This window comes from Anabrus simplex, chromosome 1 (assembly GCF_040414725.1).
Source record: "Anabrus simplex isolate iqAnaSimp1 chromosome 1, ASM4041472v1, whole genome shotgun sequence".
Lineage (NCBI taxonomy): Eukaryota > Metazoa > Arthropoda > Insecta > Orthoptera > Tettigoniidae > Anabrus > Anabrus simplex.
In genome coordinates, this window is record NC_090265.1 from 727,517,460 (window position 1) to 727,543,654 (window position 26,195).

Consider the following 26,195-nt stretch of genomic DNA (forward strand, 5'->3'; position numbering starts at 1 on the left):
CTGAATGCCCATGTGGGAACTGATAGAATGGGATACGAGAATGTTCTGGGACCACATGGGTATGGCGATAGAAATGAAGATGGAGAGAAACTGTTGGACTTTTGTATCAAAAATAACCTGATAATAAAGAACACATGGTTTATGAAGAGAAATAGCCATAAGATCAGCCGATATACAGGGTGAAGCGAAATTTGCGCACTCGGGCATCGCAGCGCGACTCCTCACATGCCAGCAATTAAAAAAATGTCTCTCACAAAAGTTCGTCTGCGAGTATATCCGGCAGAAAAAGGACGTTGAAGAGTGGCAATCTGGCAACACCATAACCACATGTAGGGTAACTACCTCTGTCAGTACATATCACCCGTGCTGTACAGTTGGTGCAGTGGATAGAGTTTTGTGTTAGCATGCAGGAGGTCAAGGGGTCGATCCTGGGTTGGGGTGTATGTTTTTTATTTCGTAAATGTAGTCCAGGTGGTATGGTATCTGGCACCTTAATCGTCAAGAGCGATTGCAGCGGGTCCTATAGAACCCATTTGCACTTAGATACTACGATCCTAGAAATGGACGAACAATAGTTTTCACTGGTCACCTTTGAAAGATGCCCTTTCCACGTCATGGGCCTCAACCCAGGATCGATCTCTCGACCTCCTGCATGCTACCCCAAAACTCTATCCTCTGCACCAACTGTACAGAACGTCTGGTACGTGCTGACAGAGTTCGTTACTCTACATGTGGTTACACTGTTGCCAGACTGTCACTCTTCAACGTCCTTTTTTTGCCAGATATACTTGCAGGACGAACTTTTGTGACAGATATTTTTTTATTACTGGCATGTGAGGAGTCACGTTGCGACGCCCGAGTGCACGAATTTCACTTCACCCTGTAGTTGGGATGGTCAGTATGGAACACTCATCGATGGGGAAAAGACGTCATGTATACGAAAATAATCCCCAGTGAAAGTATGGAAGGTGATCATAGATTATTAACTGTGGAATTAAAACAAGTAAAAATCCCTAAAATTGTACTGAAGAATAAACCAAAGATCTTGATTGGGGAATTGGAGGAGGAGGATAAAAGAATGGTATTCCAAGATTGCGTAAAAAGGAAGTTGCCTAACACAGAAATACGAAGTGGAGAAGAAGAGTGGGACAATTTAAGACGACATTTGTAGACGCAGCAATTGAGGTATGCGGCAAAACAAAAGCAAAGGTTAAGGGAAAGGAGACATGGTAGTGGACAGACTAAAAAAAAAAAAAAAAAAGAAATAACAAAAAGGAACAAGGTGAAGAAAGAAATGGATAAGGATAAGCAAAAAAACATGTCAGAGGGATGAGAATAAGATAGAAAGGTTACATGTGGAATGCAAAAGATTGAAACTACAAGTAAAGAGGAGTATCAAGGAAGAAAAGGAGAAATGTTGGGGGAGAGTTTACCAACAAAATTGAGCAAGATAGTCGAGGAAATCAGAGACTATTATACAGAATAATAAAATCAAAAGGAATAAATCAAGGCATTAGAAAGAGAAGATGGATCCATAGTACTTGACAAAAAGGGTCTTCAGAAGGTAATGACAAAATATTTTGAAATACTTTATAATGAGGATGACTGCTCGGAGGAAGGAGGAGATAAGAAAGTGGAAATAAGAGATGGAGAAAAAGAAGAGAACACGATAACATGGTTGGAACTTGAAAGGGCAGTGAAAGGAATGACCAAAGGTAAAGTAGGCTAAGTGGAAAAGACTAATTCAATACTAGTATGATTAAGGCAGCAGGAAGCAGTGGACTACAGTGGCTATACCGAGCCCTCAATGCCATATGAAAGGATGACAGGATACCTGAAAATTGGCAACAAGGAAACATTGTACCATTGTTCAAAAAAGGAAACAGGAAGAAATGTGAAAATTATAGAGGTATAACCCTATTATCACATGGGCAAAAAATAATGGAGAAAGTCAGACAAAAGACTGAGTGATATAATGGAAACACAGTTAGAGGAAGAACAATATGTCTTTAGACCAAATAGATCAACAATAGACTATAGGCCTATATTTACAGTGCAAACAATAATGGAAAAACATCTGCAAAGGAACAAGAAAATCATCTTCATATTTTTGGATTTGGAGAAAGCATGTATGGGAATGCCTACTGTAACGGGAATGTACCAAAATCATTAATTAGCAAGATAAAAATGTTGCATCATGAGAGTAAAAGCAGTGTACAAGTGGGGAGTGGTGACTCTGAAACATTTTATACAAAGAAAGGTCTCAAGTAAGGAAGTGCGCTGTCGCCATTATTGTTTATTATATTGATAGATGAAATCACATAAAACGTGTAAAACAGAGTATCAGTAGTGATGAAGTAAATGCTTTGGTATTTGAAGATGATGTGGTGATTTGGGGAAAGGGAGAAAAGGAAGTAAGCCTACAAAGGAGACTGGACATTTGGAACAAAAAACTGAAGGAGTTTGGAATGGTAGTTAGTAAAAAGAAAACAGTAGTCATGCATTGTGGAAAAAAAGAAAAAGAGAAGCCAAGTGAAGGTACACGAAGAATGGTTAGAAAATGTAGAACAGTTTACATATCTGGGTAGCATTATTAATGGAAGTAATGAAATATACCCTGAAATTAATAACAAAGTAAAGGTATAACATTTTATCATCAAGTCAGAGAGCTTTTATGGGATGACAAAGTACCCAAGAGAACAAAATGATCACTATATAAACAGTATTTCATACCAACTGTAACATACGGACTAGAAACGCTGGTAACTAATAAGAGACAAGATAGTAAGATCCAAGCAGTAGGATGAAATTTTTAAGAACATCGGTTAAAGAGACAAGAAGAGATTTACCTAATCCAAAATACTAAAATCAGAGAAAAGGCTAAACATAGAACCGTTAGTACAGAACATACAGAAAGCAAGACTGAGATGGTTCGGACATGTAAAAAGAATGGGAAAGGAACGAGTAGCCAGAAGGGAATTGGAAAGAGAAGTTAAGGGAAAGAAACCAGTTGGAAGACAGAGAAGAAGGTGGATGGATCAGATCTGGAAGGACATTAGAGAAGCTGGATTGAATGTGGCGGAAGTAATGGAGCAGGAAAAGTGGAAGGACAGAAAGGAGTGGAGGAGGCTTGTTAACCACACGCGGGCAACTGGAGTCGGACATTGATGATGATGATGACTGCTTACGTTGCATAAACTTGTAGAATACAGTAAAAATTGTTTGAGGGAATAGCCAAGTACCATTGCTGCCAAATTCTAAGGTTCCGTAGTTCGATCCCCACCAATGCATATGGGAAAAGTCACGTTCCTATGGTTTGGTCTGAGGTTGCGTGGCTATGGTCACAATATCAACGGTTGTGAAAAACTAAAAGCTTTCCTCCTTTTTTTTTTTTTTTTTTTTACATCGTACACACAAAAACAGCTCGTGCTGATGATGGTATTGGAAAAGGCTCAGATTAGGAAGTGACCGTGGTCAAGGTGCAGATGCTACAGTGGTGTGCCGTTCCCCTAGAGATGTTCAAACACCAGGTAGACGGTCTTCCCTGAAGAATTCAAGTTGTAATACAGGCTGCTGGCAAATGACCATCCTTGTGAGAATGTAATAGGGCTTTTGGTTCCAATCTGTAGCTCTAGTAGTCATTATTTTTAATGAATATTGAATTTTCACGTCCGCATAGTAATCAAAATCGACTTTCAAACTATTCAGTCGTATTACATACATGTAGTATGTGTTGAAGACAGGTTAAGTACAGAATAAAAATGACCAACCGGACACCAGTGGGATCCGAACCCACAACCTCCTGATTTCGCATCGGTTGCTCTACCAATGGAGCTATGGTGGCCTAGGTCATCTTTGTTCTGTTGGAAAGGATCTAAGCTACAGGTCTGACACTACTACCATCACACTGTAGAGTGTGTGCAAGTTGCCCGTTGTGGGCCAAGTCAATGAATTTAGATAGGTGTAGGCAGGTTCTGTAGATGGTAGGCAAGTAAACATTAAATAAGAGATTTTAATAATGAGAAGCTGTCTGATTCGAGGTTATTTCACAGTTCTCACCTAAATCAGTGGGCCCTTGTGACAAAGAATTAGTCATATAACGTTACCTATTGTAGAGATAATGCTATTGGATTCCATCTGACTTTACCCAATTGATAAACTTTGTTCGAACTCACTTATGTAGATTTTAAGCGATAGTTCCTATGATGCTATTTGTGATGTTTGAATTGAATTCCATATGCCCATGTGCCTGTACTATTTGACAATGTGAATGCTATAAACCTTTGTTCCTTAAGGTTGTTTATTAAAAATATCTCTTCACCAGTCCTCCTGAAATCCTCAGGGGCCGGAAGCTGAATGATTCTACTGTATTCTTGTATTTCTATATTTCCTGTCTCAATGCATTTCATTCTGATATTTTTATTTTCATATGTTATTTGGATATTGATGTTATACCCAATTTCTTGCATACGATGTACTCCGCTATCTTACTTTTAATAGGGATTTTTTTTTTTTTTTTTTTGCTAGTGGCTTTACGTCGTACCAACACAAGTAGGTCTTATGGCAATGATGGGATAGGAAAGGCCTAGGAGTTGGAAGGAAGCGGCCATGGCCTCAATTAAGGTACAGCCCAAGCATTTACCTGGTGTGAAAATGGGAAACCACGGAAAACCATCATAAGGGCTGCTGACAGTGGGATTCAAACCCACTATCTCCCGGATACAAGCTCACAGCCACACGCCCCTAACCGCACGGCCAACTCACCTGGTTAATAGGGAATTAATTTCTCATATCAGCTTTGTGTTAATATGTCAACTGTTCATTTCAAGGTAAAGGATACTTTGCAGTGTGCAGCTATGCTCTCAGTAACATAGAATGCCATGTGAGCAAGGGGAACCAGATCATTATTTACAATATACAAAGTACTTGAAAATAAAAATATATGAATTATAATGTAATGGGATTGGAAATAGCAGAACTGCATCATTATCATTATAGTAGTGAAGTCAGGGGGGAGAATGGGAAGATAAGAGCTATGGTGAGCATAACTGGATGTGCGTCACTACGCCAAAGTTCCTTCGCTGTGTTATCTATTAATAATAATAATAATAATGTATTGCACACAATGCACATTGACGCGTTATCTCTGAATGCGGACTAAAACCACAAGTGCCATCTGGCTTGGCACCAAAATTTATTATTGTGTTTCATCTCTACCTTGGCAGAACTGGCCATTACTCGGCTGAACTTTTCTATTGCTTTTATGTTGTCGCACTGACTCAGGTCTTGAGGCAATAATGGGATAGGAGCTAGAACTGAGAAGAAAGCATCAGTCACCTTAATTAGGGTACAGCCTGGTGTGAAAATGCTAAACCACAGAAATTCATCTTCAACGTTGCAGACAGTGGGGTTCGAACACACCATGTCCAGAATCCAAGCTGACAGTAACATGACTAAAACTGCATCTCCAATACTTTTAATCAGATAGTGTTTGTGTGCATGTGACGACCATCCTCCTCCTTAACTTCCTGACTTGATGATCTACTTTCCTAAATTTCTTTGTTACATTTCCAACACTGCAAAATCTTAAAATTCCAATTCCTTCCAAATCATTCAACATACCAAGTGATGATGATAGTTTTAATGATTAGTAACATTGACTGAACAACAAGAATTAGAATGATTTAGTGTAGAACTGAAGTTTAGGTAAGAAAGAAGCCACGTTACAGGATTTGAGGGTATAGCCTAAGTCCAGGATGCACCGCCACCACAGGCTCTGCAGCTGTAGGCTTGCATCTGTATGGTGTCCCTGTGGTCTGGATTCCACATAAAAATAAATGTCTCATGGCTATGATCACAATACCAAGTCTTGTAAAACCACAAGCTTCTTTCTTAGTGTAAAGGAAATTAACTATTTTTAAAAAAGGGACTAAATGACAATATAGGCTAATATGCTCAAGAGCCTACTAGTACCAATGGTCATACAGTAATAGTTTTTTTTTTTTGCTTTGCGTTGCACCAACACAGATAAGTCTTATGGCGACGATGTGACGGGAAAGGCCTAGGAATGGGAATGAAGCGGCCATGGCCTTAATTAAGGTACAGCCCCAGCATTTGCCTGGTGTGAAAATGGGAAACCACAGAAAACCATCTTCAGGCCTGCCGACAGTGGGGTTCGAACCCACTATCACCCGATGCGAGCTCCTAGCTGCGCACTTCTAACCGCACAACCAACTCGCCCGGTTACAGTAATAGTCATCTATCATGATTTTGGTATGTGGCAACATTTATTGACTTCCTAAAATAAAGTTTAAGAACAATGTTACACTCTTATGGAAATAATTCCACTTCTCTCATCCTATAGACTGAAAAGAAGTACATGATGCAATGAACACAATTCTTGGCTTAATGAACTGCAAACTATTCTTGCTAACTACACCCATGTGGTAAAGTAATGGGGCTACCTGCATGTCTACAACGAGGGATAACAAATATTGTTTTATTCGCTTTGGTACACATCCTGACAAATTATTTTTTAAATATATATTTTTACAATTTGCTTCTTTATGTCACACCGACACAGACAGGTATTATGGTGACAATGAGGCAGGAAAGGGCTAGGAGCGGGAAGGAAGTGGCCGTGGCCTTCATTAAAGTAAAGCCTGGTGTGAAAATGGGAAACCACAGAAAACAATCTCCAAGGCTACCGACAGTGGGGTTCGAACCCATTATCTCCCAAACACATGCTTGCAACTTTGTGACCCTAACCGCACGCCCAACTCGCTTGGTGTACAGTATAAGTGTCAAACTTTGTACACCCTGTCCTGTGTTATGATCTCCCATAATTAAATATTTCATGTCGTACACCTAAACGCACATTAGTTCAACACACATTTTGTCAATAAACATAGCCTATATAGTTTAACTACGTTAGGAACACAAGTAGCATTTAGAGTAATCTGTAGCGACTGTTATCACTTGAACTTTTGCTGAAAGCACAAAGAGCACTCTTCTATTGGCAAAGTGTAAGGCAGAAAACAGATTATTGATCAGGAAAAAACAATGTCCTAGAGAACAAGGATATTACTATAAACTAAAACATTTATACCTTTAAGAGAAGCTAAATGAAATATTAATTTGCTTGTTCACTAATCCATCCATCAAAAGAAAAAAATACAGCTGCAAGTTCCTCTGCCTTCTGTATGAGACACTGAACTTTACAAAGAAGCAATCGTATGTCACATAAACTCTGAAAAAAGGTATATTAGAAAACAACAAATTTACTACATCATTTGAAACGGAAATAGCACTACTGGTTAATTCGATGCACAGCGCAGAACTGAAGATGCAGTGCAAAATAGCGTACGCGTTTGCTTATAGGAAACAATTTACACATACCTCACGTCATACTTTCAGGGTATAGGTAATTCTGCGGAGCGATTAAGAAAATCAAATTGGCATGTATTTGAAAATCCATATTCAAAAGTAGATAAGAACTGTCAAACACAGATCACACATTAAATTCCAATACTATAGACCTTGAGCAGAATTTATCGATTTAACATCATCAATAACACTACGTCTGTAAATAATAAATTGCAATTCACATAGCTCTATAACGCTCCTGAAATTTAGGAGACTTCAAACACACACGACCCAATTTGGAGGATAGTATAAGGAATAATAAACAAGCGTGGAATTCAACAAAACATCAATGGATTGCTTTTCATTGCGAATGAGTAATTGCTTCAGAAGAGCAAATCAAAACTACGCGTTGATGAGTTAAATTACCGTTTGGCATGGAGAACACATCATGTTAATAAAATATCAATCATGGATTTTCATGTTGTTTTTAGAGAAATCTCTGACAGCATGGCTTTATCAAATACAGTAGAGACAATACGCGACACTTACGGATTTAGCCTTCTTAAAAAGGGAGACAATTCGATGGTGGCGCTCATAGTGACTTGACCTGAGAAGTAGCGCTAAATTCAAATATCAATGGAAATGCGTATACGAAAATGGATAAATAAATTACGTGTTATTGAGATATTGAGATATTAACTTCAAAGTTGTTAAAGCAATTCTGGACAAATGAATGAAGAATTACCGGTATTTAAAAGGTTATTATTCAAAGACTGAAATTAGACATATAAACAAGATGTGAAATGGACAGCTGTGAAATGACTTGATCTTTCATTTATGCATTATTTTTCTTTAGCATTTCTGCCTGAACGTTTAGGTTAGATTTAGATTTTAAAAAACCTTTCATCAACACATTAAGACACTTGTCAATAAAAATATCGGCACATTTCTTACAAACATGATGCAATGAATTAACATTTAAAAGCTGGAAAAGTTTCCTCGTAACATGAAGCTTACTAACAGAAAGCAAATCTATAAAATTAGCCTCAAATACATTCAAAACTTCCCTAAGAAATACTTGCTATTATATTAGGGTAAAGCAAATTTGCATCATCATATTCCTTAAACAAAATGTGTACATTTCTTAAGTCACCCATATTTTGTTCAGTGCTTGACAACGCATTACGACATTCCAAATGGGGTACTTGGAACACAACCAGACACACTCACATGCATATGTATTTTCCTGAATTAAATCAAACCCACAGATGACACCTACAACAACACATCGGTATTGAAGGTTAACTGCTGCACTATACAATAAAATATGCGTATTATATTTTAAGCCAGTTAATATATGTCTCGAGTAGGTCAGAAGATTATAAAGTACTATAAAAATATCTTTGTCACTGGAAGAATATATTATATGCAAACACAATATTACTTACAATTTCTTGTCACGAGTTAAACGGAAGAAAGACCGCGCAATCTTCTCCACTTCATAGTTACTGCAGCCAAACACAGCACATATTTTCCCCTAATGTTGAGAGGAGATCAAGGAGTCACACACGCTACTATTTAATTACGTCAACTCACTGTAAACGCATTAATAACACACAAAAATTCACACACAAATACACGTGCTCTTATGACAGAATCAGTAGCTCTCAGGTCAATCCGCTAGAGAGAGCTCTAACAGCTGCCCCTCGATATCTCGCTGAGTGTCGCTTATTCTCTCTACTGTATTTGGCTTTATACATATACATAAACATTTCCATTTATTTAGGAACAACCTCTTGTATCTACAGCCTGCCACTAAGTACAAGGTAAAACATACCTATCGAGTTTCTGTACAGATATATTAATTGAAGGAAACTCTAAATTATAAAGGAGCGAAATAATTAGTGCGGTATTTCAGAGCTGTAGCTCTAGAGGTGGTGTCTCAGGAACTTGATGGAGCCTCGGAGGATGAGGGGTCACAATTTCGGGGATGAGCTTCAAGGGAGTTGGAAGCGCTTCCATGTGGCGACGAAGTGACGAGGTGCGGTACCGAGAGCTACGACCATTATCTCTATTATAGTGATCCGGTTTTTCTCTGCCATCTAGTAGAATAAAACCAAAAACTTAACGTTGAAATTGACATGTAGAAAGCCTGAATGGGGCCACCGAGCGAGTCTATGGAACGTCCATGGAACCAAGCTCTGCATTCGTAGGCGACTGAGTTCGAAAATGGTTTTGTTTGCTTTCTACGGGTCGAAGTAGCTCTTTAGAGGGAGCTAGCTCATTCGCTCCCGCTCCCAGCAGAGAGAAGTACAAAAGAGTCGACTCTTGGTGCGCCAAGTTTGGAGCGAGCCGTGGAAGTCAGGCTGTTCTCCGCCGCCAGGTTCGTTCGTTCAAGCCCCATTCGAAATGAAAACGTAACGTAAAGTAAAAATTAACGTTAACTTAGAAGTTTGCGGCCATGTTATCTGATGGAACCATTCATATGCGTTTATGTAAACTTAACTGCAAGTCCGTAAAATTAAGGGATTTCGAACTCCAAGCTCTTGCACTTAATAATAGGTTAGGTTTAAAAGCCAGCCAATCAGAGCACACGTAAACATTGTATTTTGCGCGCCCTTCATTCGTTCATCCGGTTTAGGGTAGACGGATCTTTATGACTTCTGGCCGCTCTTTATGACTTCCGGGAACGAACTAGATAGCGCAAATAGTTTACATTTCCCACAACAGATAACAACATAATGTGAAGTTTGGCACGCTACCAACGAGCTAGAAAGACCACGCTACTATTGGAATAATACAAATGAGCAACTAATATATGCATGACTGGCAACATTGGCAACTAATCCAATGATAAAGCTTTGTACACACTATAGAGTAACGAAGAAATTTGTCACAAATATACTGTATTAAAGGTTGGGAATTAACATTACCTGTACTTTGCCTAAGTTCCCTTCTTATTAAATGATATCTTTCAAGGCTGAATGGGCCGTACGATACGTATATTCGAGATATTGGCACTACTTCACGTTAATAAATTATTGTTTAAATGTTTGCGATGTAAGTTGCTATGGTACTGTAGATACTAAGAGTAGTAGACCTATACGGGTTCTAAATCACTGGCGCCACCATTTTTTCTGCTGTGTCAGCAGCCGAGGTCATTGACCCAGGCCAAAATCATTGACCACGCCCATGTGACCATGACGTCGCGACCACGTGGTCTTGTTTGCGAACAAAGCCCGACGGACCTTAACCTCACTTTCTAAGCACGTGGGCTCGGGTAACCTCACTGCTGCCATCTTAACAGGTCCTAAAGTTACTGTTTTGGCCACGTGGGGGCAGGGAATTTGGACAAGTGATCGTGGCTAACATGACAGCTATCACCTAGACAGGTCCTAACATCATCCATTTGTTTTGGCGCGGAATATTGAATTAGCGTGCATGGCTAACCTCACTGCTGTTATTTTGACGGGCCCTAACCACGTGCATTTGTTTTGGCGCTGATTTTGAACAAGTGAACGTGGCTAATCCCACTGCTGCCATCTTGACAGGTCTTAACCACACTGCTGCCATCTTAACTAACTACGTGGGCACGGAATTTGAATAAGTGACAGTTGTCAAGATGACAGCTGCTATCTTGACAGGTCATAACCACGTGCACTTGTTTGATGCGGAACAAGTGAATGCGGCTAACCTCACTGCTGCCATCATAACTATGTGGTGGCGCGGAATTTGAAATAAGTAACAGCTGTTAAGATAACAGCTGCCATCTTGACAGGTCCTAAACACGTGCACTTGTTAAACAAGTGAACGAGGCAATCCATACTGCTGCCATCTTAACAGGGACTAACCTCACTGCTGCCATCTTAACCACGTGGGGCGGGCGGAATTTAAACAGCTGTCAAGATGACAACTGCTATCTTGACAGGTCCTAACCACGTGCACTTGTTTTGCCGTGGAATTTTGAACAAGTGATCGATCCCATAACCTCACTGATATTATCTTGATGAGACTTAGCCACATGCTTTTTGTGTAGCGCGGAATTTTTCAAAAAAGTAAACGATAATAACCTCACTGTTGTTATCTTGACGGAACGTAGCCACGTGAAGGTGCGGAACGACTAGGGGCCTAACTATACGAACCTAGTTTTGCGACTAGATGCCCTTCCCGACACTGTGTCAGAGTGGCTTAGTTTTAAGGCTAGCTGCCCTTCTCAACATGCCCCTTCGCCAACACCATCTTCCTCCTCCTTCTCGAGATGTTATGGAGGTCAGCTCAATCACTCCTCCTCCTCCTCACTCTTAAGGAGGTCAGCTCATTCCCTCCTCCTCCTTACAGTTACGGAGGTCATCTTAATCCCTTCTCCTCCTCACAGTTACCGAGGTCAGCTCAATCCCTCCTCCTTCTCTGCCTTCGCAGCGATTACATCGTTATGGTTATGCATGTTTAGACATGTTCGTTACCCAGGCTGTTCTCTAATACACTCAAGTCCTTACGATAGGTGTAAATGGAATAGAATATGTAGAACATTTTAAATTTAATAAAATATTTACAAAATTAAAAAACAACTACCGGTTTTTATCCCATTTCTAAATATGATGTCACTGTCTACAACGGTAGGTGTAATGAGTTCGTTGATGTAACTGATGTGCGTCTTCCCTATAAAGAGCTATACACAATAATACGCCTATGATGTAATTCTTCTTCTATTTCTCGAATCTCGTTCATACACTGTGTATCCAACATCTTGAAAAGCTCTTAGGAGTTGTAATCGTTCAACGAGTAAATTAATGTCTTTACGGTATGTTACATCTTGGTTCTCTTCATGAGATGTTTGCACAGCTACAGGACATGAAGTCGGCTTAGAAAATAAAGTAGAATGAAAAAGCTTCGATGGAAGAGAAACGATGAGTTCTTCTTCTTCTTCATCCTTATGCATCTCCTCTTTATCTGGTAGTGTGAGGTTAGTAACAGAACTTGTAGTAAGCTGAGAAGATGTTGTATCGTTTGGATCATACTTTTTATATTGTCCTTTCGACATTTAGTCAAAGATTCTATGCGTTCTTCTGGTAGATTAGTTAAACAAATGTGTTTAGAATTTGCATCTCGTGTGAAATTATCACGCCTGTTAAATGTAGCAGTACATTGTTTGGATGAAAACATTCCGAAGTTATGCTTTACAGCGTTATGTCGTTGAAAATTGTCAAGTCTTGAAAAATCATACTACAGAGATTACACATAATTATTATTAATTTGCATACATAGGTAGATATGATGTATAGTCTTACACTGCAACCGGCAATAACTGTCTATAAGTAAAACTGATTGTTATGTGAATACAAGTAACAACACATTTCCTTTTCTGATAGAACTATAAATTCTACAAGGGGAAGAATAAACAGCGTTGTGATCTTCGGTTTAGAGGGACAGTGGTCGGTATCTTGGGTCCACTCCTCCTCATCGTCTGGCCTAGTTATACGGATAAATGTCCTCCGTATCATCCTCTTCGTCTGGCCCAGTTTTACGGATAGAACCCCTTCCCTCCTCCTCCATATCTAGTTTTTATCGTTAGATACCCTTTCATCCCTCCTACTTATTAAGCCCACTTTAACAGATCGATGCCCCTTCCCTCCTCCTCCTCCTTATCTTGTTAAGTTTTACGATGACAAAACACTTGACGAACATTATTAGTTATTTTTGTAGAATGACCACACACCAGAGGCGCGCGTTTAATTTACGGCCCTTAACAAAACAAAAACGGTGACAACTGTACTGACACTAGGAACACGACGAAGACCCAGTGCGGTGGATTTGGTCAAAACTAGCAAAAAACTGCCAGGAACTGGACCCGGGCCTCTTACAGACAACAAACATATAAGAGACGCAAAGAAATAAAAATATATCGGTAATAAGGGCAAGAACTTAAATTTCTTATGGCGAGGAAATCAAAACAAAAGGTTGCCTAGGTAAAACAAGGGGGCCAAAAATCAAATAGCTAATATTAATAATATGTGGCACATAACCAAAATACATCAGACTCATTGATTACAGCACCTTCACACACGCTTACCTTCATAAAAGACGTGACGAAACGTTTGGAATAAGGACTTGGCATCTATATTAATAAATTGAAGAATATGAATTCAGGTGGGTACAAAACATTTCTTTGTAGCATATCTGGTCTAAACAATCATAAGTTTAGGGAGTAACAGTATCTAATCATAACATTCTCCCTTTCAATTCCCCAGATAAGACAAAACTCTCAACAATAAAAAATCACGTCCCCCCGAGAAGACAATATCATTGAGTAAAAGAGCTTAAAACAGGAGAAGAAGGAAGAGTGCACCGAGCTCATTTATACTCGTAAAATAAATGCAAAGAGAAAAGGGGAAGTTACCATGGTTTCACGCAAAACAACTAAAAAACACAGAAGGCGTCCAGCAAAGAATATAACATATTAAACAAGAAAATAGGTAAAGAAAGCCAATGACGGCAATGTGAAACGAACAATAAATAAATTAGACACAAAAGGTTTCACGGACTCAAACGTCAAAACCACCCACGCTCACATATAGACCAAGAAGATAGGTCGCCGAATAGAGGGACATATAAGAACGTCAACGCTCAGCACATACCAAAATAAACAATCGGTCTCGAGCTCAGACTGTATGAACCAGAAAGTGGTCCATCTTAAAGAGACGGAGTGTCTCCAACAACAAAACACACAGAAGCAGGCAAATCGCGTAGTTAGCTTGAATTCATACCAGGTCTATGAATTGGACATGAATTATACAGAAGGTCTCGGCCGCACACAGCAAACAATCACACACACACACACACACATGAATCCGTGTCACCTTCTGTTCTCAAAATAAGCATAGTGGATCAGTAAATGAAAATACCGAAAGAAGTGTGTACAAGTAAAGTTAACACACAAATAAATTAGAAACACATGTAATGAGGGAAGCCTTTCTAACCAAACCATGGTGAGCACAGAACGAAGCAATAATAAAACCAAGAGAAAATTACAGAAAAATAAATACCTCGATTATATAAGCAATTCACATTCTCGAAAGGCCGAAATGTTTACAGACATCTTGAATCTATTAAAATATCTTTTATATGCCTCGAAGGTGCCTTGGAAATCCAATCCTTCCATCTTCTCAAGTCAAAAACTCCCCACACAACCAACCAGAAAGATAACCCAACAAGACGGGGCGGGAAAGAAATGCTTTGACCTATGCTAACGTATAAGATGCCATCTACCGGAATAAGGAAAGATTACATATTGGTAACAACACATGATGGGAAAGAGTAATAGTTCATAGATAAAAAAGTTCGCTAGGAACGTGAAGACATCAGAAAAGGCAAATGTACCATAAAATGATATGGTGCGGTTGACAATACATCTACAGATTAAATTCCTACACCGAGAGATAGTGGATTTTAAAACGGATTTACTGTAGGCCAAACAATAACAGAGTTCGTTAATGTTGTTTACGTTTTCCTATCCTCCTACATACCCTCTGTTCTGCATAGCAGATGAGAACTACTTAGGGAGCGAGGTACTGGACATTCTCTCTAGTTGTATTCAGTGCGGACTGGGGGGCATGCGGCTGCAAGCGTGCATCCGATAGAGAGATAGTGTGTTCAAAAAACGGGATATCTTGTTCGACTCTAAGGACTCTAAGTATTATAATATTAAGTATAATGTGCAATTTCACTGCTCTCAATGAAGTCTGATTGGAACGAAAATAGAGTCTAAGCCGTGAGAACGTCAGTATTAAAATATCAAAGCATTCCTAAATGTCAAAGGAAGAATGTTTTTGTCAGGTACTTGAGGAGAAAGAAGCATAGAAGGCGGTGACAAAGAAAGGCGCGAGAAGATTGTTAAAACCAAGACCGACTACAATATATCAGACCGTAATATCAAAACCAAGATGGTGGACGTCGTGGGCGCAGAAGCTGCCGACTGATGAAGGTTAGGGTAGCACGCAATAACTTCATTTCGACGATAAACCAACTCACGATTTTCGGAGATGTCGGAATTTAGTGCCGCAGGAGTTGTTTTACCTGCCAGTAAATTTACCGACACGAGGCTGACGTATTTGAGCACCTTTAAATACTACCAGACTGAGCCGGGACCAAACCCGCCAAGTTGGGATCAGAAGGCCAGAGCTTCAACCGTCTGAGCCACTCATCCGGCGTCACATTAAATTACTTGCGTTAATACCACTCAAAGAGCTACACAATATCTGCATCAATCCGCCAGAAATTACGAAAAGATCACGTACATATTTTGCAAACGGTGGTAGGTAATTTAACATGATAAATGTAACATCATACGGAAAATCACTGCTGTACCTACGAAAACGCTTCGCGAATAAGTACTCATCACATTTAATCAACTAGAATCACACATATTCTGTTAGAATAGATGGACAGCCCCGCAGCAAAAGAGAACAAGCTGATTATTTCGAAATTTCACTTAGTCAAATAACGTTTTCTCTTATATTATACTTCGCTGAATAGATGGAAATACATTATAAAACTGTTAAAATGATATTTATAACATCATTCTGATTGTTTAAAAATAATTCAAGGTACGAAATTTCTCAATTTATTCACTCTCATAAGAACTATGAAACATAACGTTTTGCCTTAGTTTCGAATTGGTGGACAATTTCTAATGTTCAGCACTCGATAAAAATGAAGTACGCCCCGAAATGATTATGCCAGCCCAATGAACAGCCCCGGTGATGTTAAGCCTTCCTTACTGGAAACTTTTAAATCATATGTTGACATATGATATAGTAGCAATTCCAACCATGGAGGTAAACTTAGCAATGAAGCGTTCAGACACTAAAGATGTAATAGGATTTTCCCCATTGAAGAACATGATTAAAACAACTCTATTGACTCTAAACAATGAAGTCTTTAACCTACATGGACGAGCTACTATTTGCTGTAGACTGCTTGATAACAGATATCCACAGCATGAATCGGAAGGTATTGATACAATAAAACCCCTGGGTTACAAACAAAGCTAATCCCTGCAAGTCCCCCCTGTGGGTGGGGGCGGTAGAATAACACCCATGGTATCCCCTGCCTGTCGTAAGAGGCGACTAAAAGGGCCCCAGGGGCTCTTAACTTTGGAGCGTGGTTTGGCGACCACGGGACCCTCAGCTGAGTCCTGACATTGCTTCCACTTACTTGTGCCAGGCTCCTCACTTTCATCTATCCTGTCCGACGTCCCTTGGTCAACACTTGTTCTTTTCAGTCCCCGACGGTATTACGTATGGATGCCTAGGGAGTCTTTCATTTTCATTCCCTTCGTGGCCCTTGTCTTCCTACGGCCGATACCTTCATTTTGCGAATTGTCGGACCCCTTCCATTCTTTCTCTGTAATTAGTGTTATATAGAGGATGGTTGCCTAGTTGTACTTCCTCTTAAAACAATAATCACCACCACCACCATCCCTGCAAGTCACTATTTCTTTTGTGTAGCAGTGTACAGATTGCTCCATCTATCACACTATAAGTTTTGTTATACACCAAGATCTAGCCAAATGTTCCCGCAGGCAAGCACAGATCCTTTCAAAATACAATTGCATCTAAATCACACGACACTTTGAAGCACATAGACACTGAAGGAATGTCACCATATCAATTATCACTATCTAAATGAATTTTTTTTCCCGAGGAATACGAATAGGTCCACTCTTTAGAATGAGAAAATATAGTCTTCCCTAATCTCAGACTTACTCTCAGATGACATATGCACACTACAGTTTTCTAGAAATATTCACGATGTATGTTCCCAACCCACTTCTCTCATAATGTTTTATTCCTTAGAGAACTTAAAAATAGATGTATGAGAGGCATTGCCATAGTTCGATTTAAATCCGGTTCACAACACGGTCGAAACAAACATATTCTCACATGACTGCGTATAATTACAGATCCTAGTTACCACTGACCCATATAAATACACTCACACACTTATATTCTACATAGAAACGAGTACTTATCGTCAACTTACATGAAAATACTCCGACTGAATAAGAAAACAAAAACGAATAGGTTCACCATTATCGGTTGGAAAGAGATCTTCCCTAACCACAAATTTTCGTTACACACATACAGTACATGGCCTACAATAGTTTGGTCTCTGACTTCCAAATTTTCCCGGTGAATATTCCTTATCCATTTCTCCTGTAGAGATCTATATTCAGGGAATTTAAAAGCTTCAGCAACGGTATAATTAGATCCACAACCACGAACGCAGCAGGAACGACCCATTTTATGCTATGTTACAGCACGGCAATATAAACACTATTATACATTAAAAATACCATCATATAAACTTCTAACAAAACACCATACTGATAAACCGTTATAGATTACTATTTTACCAAACATAAGTTTGACTCGATCAAAATAACACACTCTAACAGAATGTAAATACAGATATGAACCAACCACATGTCTCAAACGCTCGCCCACGAAGTCGCCATTTTCCTCCCAATCGATAGTAACATTAAGGTCTGATATATTGTAGTCGGTCTTGGTTAAAACTTATTATTGAAAAATAACATTCGATTCGCACTGAAGGTATAGACGTAGAACGTCACTCAAGACTGCTGAAGTGGAAGGATAATATCAACGAGGCGAAAGTTAAAGACGCAAATATAATGAAAATAATTGTCTACGAGTTATTTCCGAGACACTTGCGTTGAAGGATTATCAGATCCTTAAAAATTAAAATTATTCCAGCAGACAGAAAGACTTCCGCATTACTACGTCACATTATCCTCGCAAGACGACGTGTTAGCCAACGGAGCTTATTTTAGGAAGTTACATAATAATAATAATAATAATAATAATAATAATAATAATAATAATAATAATAATAATAATAATAATAATAATAATAATAACAAGAGCGCAAGACAGAGAAAACCTAATATCTTAGTCAAATTAAAATATTCACATACATACTGCAAATACTAAAGCATTATAAAAGATTATTTTAGAGAAGCGGTACTCTTATATTATCTATAGAATATAGCAGGCTGTGTCCGTAAGATGACGAAACTATGCTGACGTTTTATTCTGTTCTAACTGCGCAAGAGGCCGGAGACATTATGCACTAAAGAAGTGGAGGCAGAGCTACCTAGGTTATGGCGACACGAAATGACACATCCACCCTATTATAACCGGCAACGACCCGAGATCGTCCCAGATGTTCTGAAAAGGCTGAGGGAAATGCCGTGAACCAAGCCCGCATGTCTAACCACCAAGACATGTGATGACAACGAGGGAGTACGGAGAAAGATAAGTCATTAATGTAAATGATATTTGTTTTCTTTTGGAGAGTGCTATGCTATACCTTTATTCTCATTTATCAAAATGTGAACGAAGTGCTACCTTAAACATTAACAAAGAAGTGATGTTACATGAGAAGACAACTCACATAAGTATGTTAGAGTTTGGTAGGTACTTTTCTGACATAAATATCAAATCCATTATGTAGGAAGCAGTTAACCAGTGATGATTTAATATTCCGTTCTCAATGCTGTCAGTATTGAGTAAGAGGAGGTTAAGATAATCTCAATGCGAATACAATACGACATTGTGGTAAACATCAGGTTTATTTTAGAACAGGTGACGTGAAGGTCAGAGGAAATGAGATCGTATGTTGGATTTTGATAACTCGCCATTAAAATATGATGATATTTTATGGAATTGTTGAAAGACTGAGAACATAATAAAATAATCGAATGGATGATTAGTGATGATAGTATGGTATACGTCAAGTTGAAATGAATTAATGTGTTTGTGGTAATGTGAAGTGTAATATGAGATGAATAATGTGAAGTGAATGATTTATATGCGGATAATGGTATGAGAAGATGATAAATAATGTTGGTGATGATTATTGCTTCGTTGATGAACTTATGGTTTAGTTTAGCGACGATATTATTTCAATTTACGTATTTTGAGATGGAAGAAGGCTATGATTTGTTCTCAACTGCCCCTTAATCTTTGGATAAGCCAAATATAGCGTTAATTACCATCTTAATAATGTTCCTATGTTGACATTTACCTAGTATATCATCAAATAATTCCTGATAAGAGGAGTGGCACAGAATTAGCCTGTACTTATACGTTTCTTCTAACCACAAGTATTCTCACATAGATTAGAAAAGCTAGGAAGCTTACTGTAGTACATTAATTGATATCACGGGTAACTGTTCTTCAAAATTAGTAATTGATAGGATCTTCTTACAAGGTAGATCACCTGATATCCAGCATAATTGTGTTAAATGACCGTCAAATATGAATGATAGCACAGTATTACGACATGTATAATCACTATATGAGCGCTTAAAGTAATTTCTAGCCACCCCAAGTGAACAATTTGAGTAAATATTAGTTATGATGTTTCAGTCATATTATTTTTAAGGATATAATGACTTAATGAATTACCTTTCTTCCCGTACGAAATGCGACACCAAGAATTTTAAAAGAATGTTGGGAAAGTGTAACGCATGTAAACCATGTTAAATAATTTAAATTATAATGTTTTAGAAAATATTTTCTCACAGCCAAGTTGGTGTCAATAATTGAGAATGAACAGCTACATCCAAGTGAGTCTATCGTACTGTGAGGTAATTAATGTTTGAAAAAGTTAGTAAGATTTTAGGAACAATTTCACGCGATGATTGATAAAATGAAAGTGAGATTCTAGTTTTAATTAGACCTTGGAATCTTCGTCCGACACATTTAATAGCTCTCAGTCAATATTGTAAATATCATAATATGATGTATTTTTAATTCAGTTAGAGATCTCTAATTTTAATGCATTTCGAAGTTTAATTGATGAAGCACGAAGTCAACTATTCCTTATTTATCTTTTCAAGAAATAATTCATAACATACCAACTATTTTCTTCAATTTCTACTTTATTTTCAAACAAATATTATATTGTAAAACTTAATTACTCTTTTAATGACTTCTTAGGATAAGGATCTAGTTATAAGTGATGATTGTTTGAATATTATTATAGTTGTAAGTAATGATTATTTGCGTATTTTGTGAGTCGAATGCGAAAACTAACCGAATTACGGGCAGGAGACGTCCACTACGTAGGTTAGAGTTTTCTGCTAGTATAATCTGGTGATCTTTTCTCGAATGCGGGACCCATCTATATATAAAAAATAAGAGTTTTGTCTGTACATTGCTCAGAATTTGAAAAGAATGGTATTTCTGTATCGGTCATGTCCACAGTAACAAGAAAATGCATTTTTTACTTTTCCGTAATTTCTGTCTGTCTGTCTGTCTGTCTGTCTGTCTGTCTGTCTGTCTGTCTGTCTGTCTGTCTGTCTGTCTGTCTGTATGTATGTATGTATGTACGTATGTATGTATGTATGTATGTATGTATGTATGTATGTATGTATGTACACGTATCACGAGAAAACGGCTGAAGAGAATTGAATGAAAATCGGTATGTAGTGTCAGAGAATAAGTCGCTACAATCTAGGCTATAAATAATCTTAGTCACGCTAAGAGGAATGGTAGTTTAGGGGAAGGCCAAAAATTAAATTCTCAAATATTTATGTTATTAATCATACTACTTAATGAAAATCAGCATGCAAAGTCGGTAAATAAATCGCTACAGTCTAGGTTATAAATAATCTTATTCACTCTGAAATAAATGGTAGTTTAGGGGAAGGCCTAAACTTAAATTCTCAAATTTGTACGTTATTAGTGGTCCTATCTGAATAAAAATCGGTATGCAAAGTCATAAAATAAGTCACTACAATCTAGGCCACGAAAAATTTTTTCACGCTGAGTGGAATTGTAGTTTAGGGGAAAGCCTAAATTTAATTATTTAATATTTGTATTAGTCTGCCTGTCGACAATACTACATAACTAAAGTTATAGAGTATTATGTCTTATACATTTTTACCGTACCGGCTATGATAAGGGAGATATTCATGAATTTGGATATTTTTGCTAAGTCCAAATCAGCGCCAAGTCACGAGAATATGGGTAAACAAAATTTAATAAAAACCGTTATGTATAGTCGGGGAATAAGGAACTACAGTCTACGCTAAAAGTAATTACGTAAGACGCCCTAATATCACAGAGTCGAAAGAAAACTGAATGTGAATGCCTACAATACAGAAATATCATAAAATTGAACAACAATAACATTACATTGACCATTGTTTGTTGTGTCTTCTGTTGCCAGTCATGTCCTATAGATGGGATTGCTGCTGTATACCAAGTATTTTTACAAATTTGCTTTACTTCGCACCGACAAAGATAGGTATTATGGCGACGATGGGATTAGAAAGAGCTAGGAGTGGAAGGGAAGCGGCCCTGGCGTTAATTACGGTACAGCCCCAGCATTTGCTTGGTGTAAAAATGGGAGACCACGGAAAACCATCTTCAAGGCTGTCGACAGGGGTTTTCGAACCCACTACCTCCCGGATGCAAACTCACAGCTGCGCGCCCCTAACTGGATGGCCAACTCGCCCGGCCGTACCGCGTATAACAGTCTGCCTGTATATTGGAGGGAAGTTGCTGGGGAGTTAGATAACTTTCTTCTTAAGCATAACATTCCTCTGGTTCATAAATTTTCTGATACTTCTGGTACGTAACAAACTGGTTCATCATAGCATTCGAGCCATTCAATTCCTACCCTGAGGCACTGATTGGAATGGGCAGTGTGTATATTTAACGGAACAATGGCAGAGGAGTGTTCACGGCTGTCTGCGGCCTGGACATTCCAGCACTGGAACTTTGGACTGTTAGATTGGCACCGTAGTACTGTTCGTTAAAATTGAGAAAATGTGCGGTTTTTAATTTGATCGAGTATATTATGTGATAACATTGCTTTTAATCCCTACATTTCTTCTGACGTTTTTGTAATAACCTAAGTTAACTGTAGTTGGGAAAAGCACAAAAACAGTCTTTCTGAGAATCCCGTAGCGAAGCACGGATACATCGGCTAGTAGCCCATAAATTTGAAGTATCGAGAAGTTAATAGAATATTTGAGCTAGCCTGGATCTCATGTGACTCGACCAGGACGCGGGAACGTCGCAATAAGTATACTCAAATTATTATTATTATTATTATTATTATTATTATTATTATTATTATTATTATTATTATTATTATTATTATTATTATTATTATTATCATTATTATTATACCTGCCTCTGTGGATTAGTAGTAGATTGTCAGCTTTCGGATCCCAAGATAGCGGGTTCAAACTTGGCAGAAGTAGTATAATACAGGGATTCGGCCGCCACCTCCACCTCAGGCTCCCAGAGGCCACCTCCACCTCCACCTCAGCCAGAGGCCTCCCAGATGCCTCCTCCACCTCCACCTCAGCCAGAGGCCTCCCAGAGGTCTCCTCCACCTCCCGCGGGAAATTTGAATTTGTAAACAAAGCCACGTGCTTTTTGACAGCTGTCATCGACAACAACGCATCGCTAACCTCAGTACTGCCATCTTGACGGGCCTAAACCTCAGTAGTGCCAACTTAACCTAACTAGCGCGTGGTAAACAAAGCCACGTGCTTTTTGACAGCCACGTGCTTTTTTGACAGCTGTCATCCGCCATCTTTAAACCACAAAGCACTGTGCCGCCCTCTATATCGCAGTAGCTGCAAAATTCGTCACCTGTCATCGGCAGTGCTGCCATCTTGATGGGTCTAAACCTTAGTGCTACCAACTTAACCTAACTAGCGCGAGGTAAACAAAGCCACGTGTTTTTTGACAGCTGTCATCCGCCATCTTTAATCCATAGAGCACAGTGCTGCCCTCTTTAGCTACTTACCTTTGAAATGTGGTGGCGGATAATTTGAAAAATGCTTTTTGACAGCAGCCATCTTGCATCGCAAACCTCAGTGCTGCCCTCTTTAGCTAGATACCTGTGGTAGCAGACAATTCCACGTGACAGCAGCCATCTTTAATCAAGAGAGCACCGTGCTGCCCTCTATGTGGTGGCGGCAAATTGAAAAATTCCACGTGCTCTTGTTTGGAAACAAACTCACGTGCTTTTTTGACAGCTGTCATCTGCCATCTTTAATCTATAGGGCACAGTGCTGCCTTCTTTAGTTTGAAATGTGGTGGCAGACAATTCCACGTGACAGCAGCCATCTTTAATCAAGAGAGCACCGTGCTGCCCTCTATGTGGTGGCGGCAAATTGAAAAATTCCACGTGCTCTTGTTTGGAAACAAACTCACGTGCCTTTTTGACAGCTGTCATCTGCCATCTTTAATCTATAGAGCACAGTGCTGCCCTTTTTAATTTTGAAATGTGGTGGCGGCAAATTCCACGTGCTCTTGTTTGGAAACAAAGCCATGTGCTTTTTTGACAGCTGTCATCCGCCATCTTTAATCAACAGAGCACCGTGCTGCTATCATGCGGGCAATTTCATCACCTGTCATCCGCCATCTTTAATCCACAGAACACCGTGCTGCCCTCTTTATGGCTACTACCTTAAGCACGTAGTAGCGGGTAATTTGAAAAGTTCTGCTAGCTATCATCCACCATCTTTAATCAAGAGAGCACCGTGCTGCCATCTTTTGCTAGATACCTTTGAAATGTGGTGGCGGCAAATTGAAAAATTCCACGTGCTCTTGTTTGGAAACAAACTCACATGCTTTTTTGACAGCTACCATCCGCCATCTTTAATCAACAGAGCATAGTGCTGCCCTCTTTAGTTTGAAATGTAGTGGTGGCAAATTCCACGTGCTCTTGTTTGGTAAACATAGCCACGTGCAGCTGTCATCCGCCATCTTTGAGCACCGTGCTGCCCCCTTTAGATGTAAATTCGTCACCTGTCATCCGCAGTGCTGCCATCTTTAGCTAGATACCTTTGAAATGTGGTGGTGGATAATTTAAAAAGAGAAATTCTACAGCGGCCCTCTCTCGACGCTAATTGCATAAGATGGCGGCTATACATGGCTCCTTAAGGGTGCTTACGCAAGATGGCTGCTATACATAGACGCCCTTGGGATGCTTGCTCAAGATGGTAGTTATACATGGCTCCTTATGAGATGCCCTAGGGATGCTTGCTCAAGATAGCGACTGCTCTTATAAGACGGCTTAAGTGTCCTTGCACAAGATGGCTTGAGACGCCCTAAGGATGCTTGCGCAAGATGGCGGACACAAGATGGCGGCTATACACGTCTCCTTATGAGACGCCTTAAGGGTGCTTGCGCAAGATGGCTGCTGCTCTTAGCTTAGAGGCTAACGTGTCGTGCTAGTTCGATTCATTAAATTTGGGGCTTAAATGCATAATGTTAAATATCTCGAAAACGGTTCATCGTAGAGCAAAACGGACAAAATTTTTCTGCCCTATACCTCGGTTCGCACTACGAGGAACATGATAGCATAAGTCTAATGATCAGATCGACGGTTCGGTTCCTACTTAGGCCCTTTGGCATCCACTCTGTTTTAGCTTGTATTGAAGCAAGTCTTCGTAACATGATCAGGTCTAGCTATGGTAGAGAGTATAACGTGCCGTGCAGGTTCGATTCATTAAATTTAGGGCTTAAATGAAAATGTTAAATATCTCGAAAACGGTGCATCGTGGAGCAAAACGGATAAAATGTTTCCACCTGATACCTAGGTTTTCAGTATCAGGAACAAGAAAAAAACATAGTCTAATGATGAGATCGACGGTTCGATCCCTACTTAGGCCCTTTGGCATTGGCAGCTATCTAATTCTACAAGATGGCGGCTATACATAGCTTCTTATGAGACAGCTTAAGAGCGCTTGCACAAGATGGCTGCTGCTCTTATGAGACGCCCTAGGGGTGCTTGCGCAAGGTAGCAGCGACAAGACGGTGACTATACACAGCTGCTTATGATACGGCCTAGAGGTGCTCACACAAGATGGTGGCTGCTCTGATGAAGAAAGCTAGCTTTGCATCGTGCAGGTATTTTTACAGCACTAAACCTCATACCTTTGAAATGTGGTGGCGGGTAATTTGAAAAATTCGACGTGCTTTTTCATAAGCTGTTAAGGCCTCCTCTTATGTCAAGGCATAGCTCTATCGAACAAGTTTAAACCTGCATCGGGATAGCTAGAGTAAGCGCGTGCTGCAGTGATGACGTCATTATGCATGTTTAGACTTGCAAATCACAGAAGAAACGTAACAAGGCTGGAATCGTGACAGCTATCATCTTTAAACAAAGGCGACTATACATAGGCTGTTAAGGCCTTATCATTCTCCTCCTCCTCCTCCTCCCCCTCCTCCTCCTTCTCTACCTGCTCCTCCGCCTCTTATGTCAAGGCATAGCTTTATATCGAACAAGTTTAAACCTGCATCGCGAAGGCAAGCGTGTGCAGCGATAACATTATTGTGCATGTTTAGACTTTCGAAACATAAGAAGAGTAGAATCAAACGCTGTACTCGATACGACATGTGATCAGAACATTGATTGATGCGTTCAGAAAACAAAATACGTGATCAAGACTAGAATCGAACACTGTACTCGATACAACATGTGATCAGAACATTGATCGATGTGTTCAGAACACAAAATAAGTGATCAAGGCTAGAATCGAACACTGTACTCAATACAACATGTGTTTAGAACATGTTAGGGGGTACCCTTGTTCTAAGAAGATCAGAATGAAACATAACAAGACTAGAATCGAACACTGTAATCGATGTTGTTAACCTCAACATATGATCAGAACATTGTTTGATGTGTTCAGAGCAAAAGTGCAATTTTGATGATTTGCTTAGTGTATAATCAAAAACTATGGAAACACACTGTGCACATATCGCGTAGCT

The 26,195-nt window shown here is 39.3% G+C and overlaps 1 protein-coding gene across 3 annotated transcripts in view; it reads right to left on the minus strand.

Moving 5' to 3' along the window:
* The window catches only part of LOC136857427 (serine-rich adhesin for platelets), a 244,989-nt gene extending 237,308 nt beyond the window's left edge, over window positions 1-7,681 (minus strand). For 2 of the 3 annotated variants that reach the window (XM_067136082.2, XM_067136080.2), the window contains exon 1: window positions 7,399-7,681. The gene's annotated coding sequence lies outside the window, so the exon portion shown is untranslated. Of the gene's footprint in view, window positions 1-7,108; window positions 7,335-7,398 lie in introns of those variants that run through there. The other variant, XM_067136081.2, reaches the window with a different exon arrangement.
* Window positions 7,682-26,195: the final 18,514 nt, after the last annotated feature.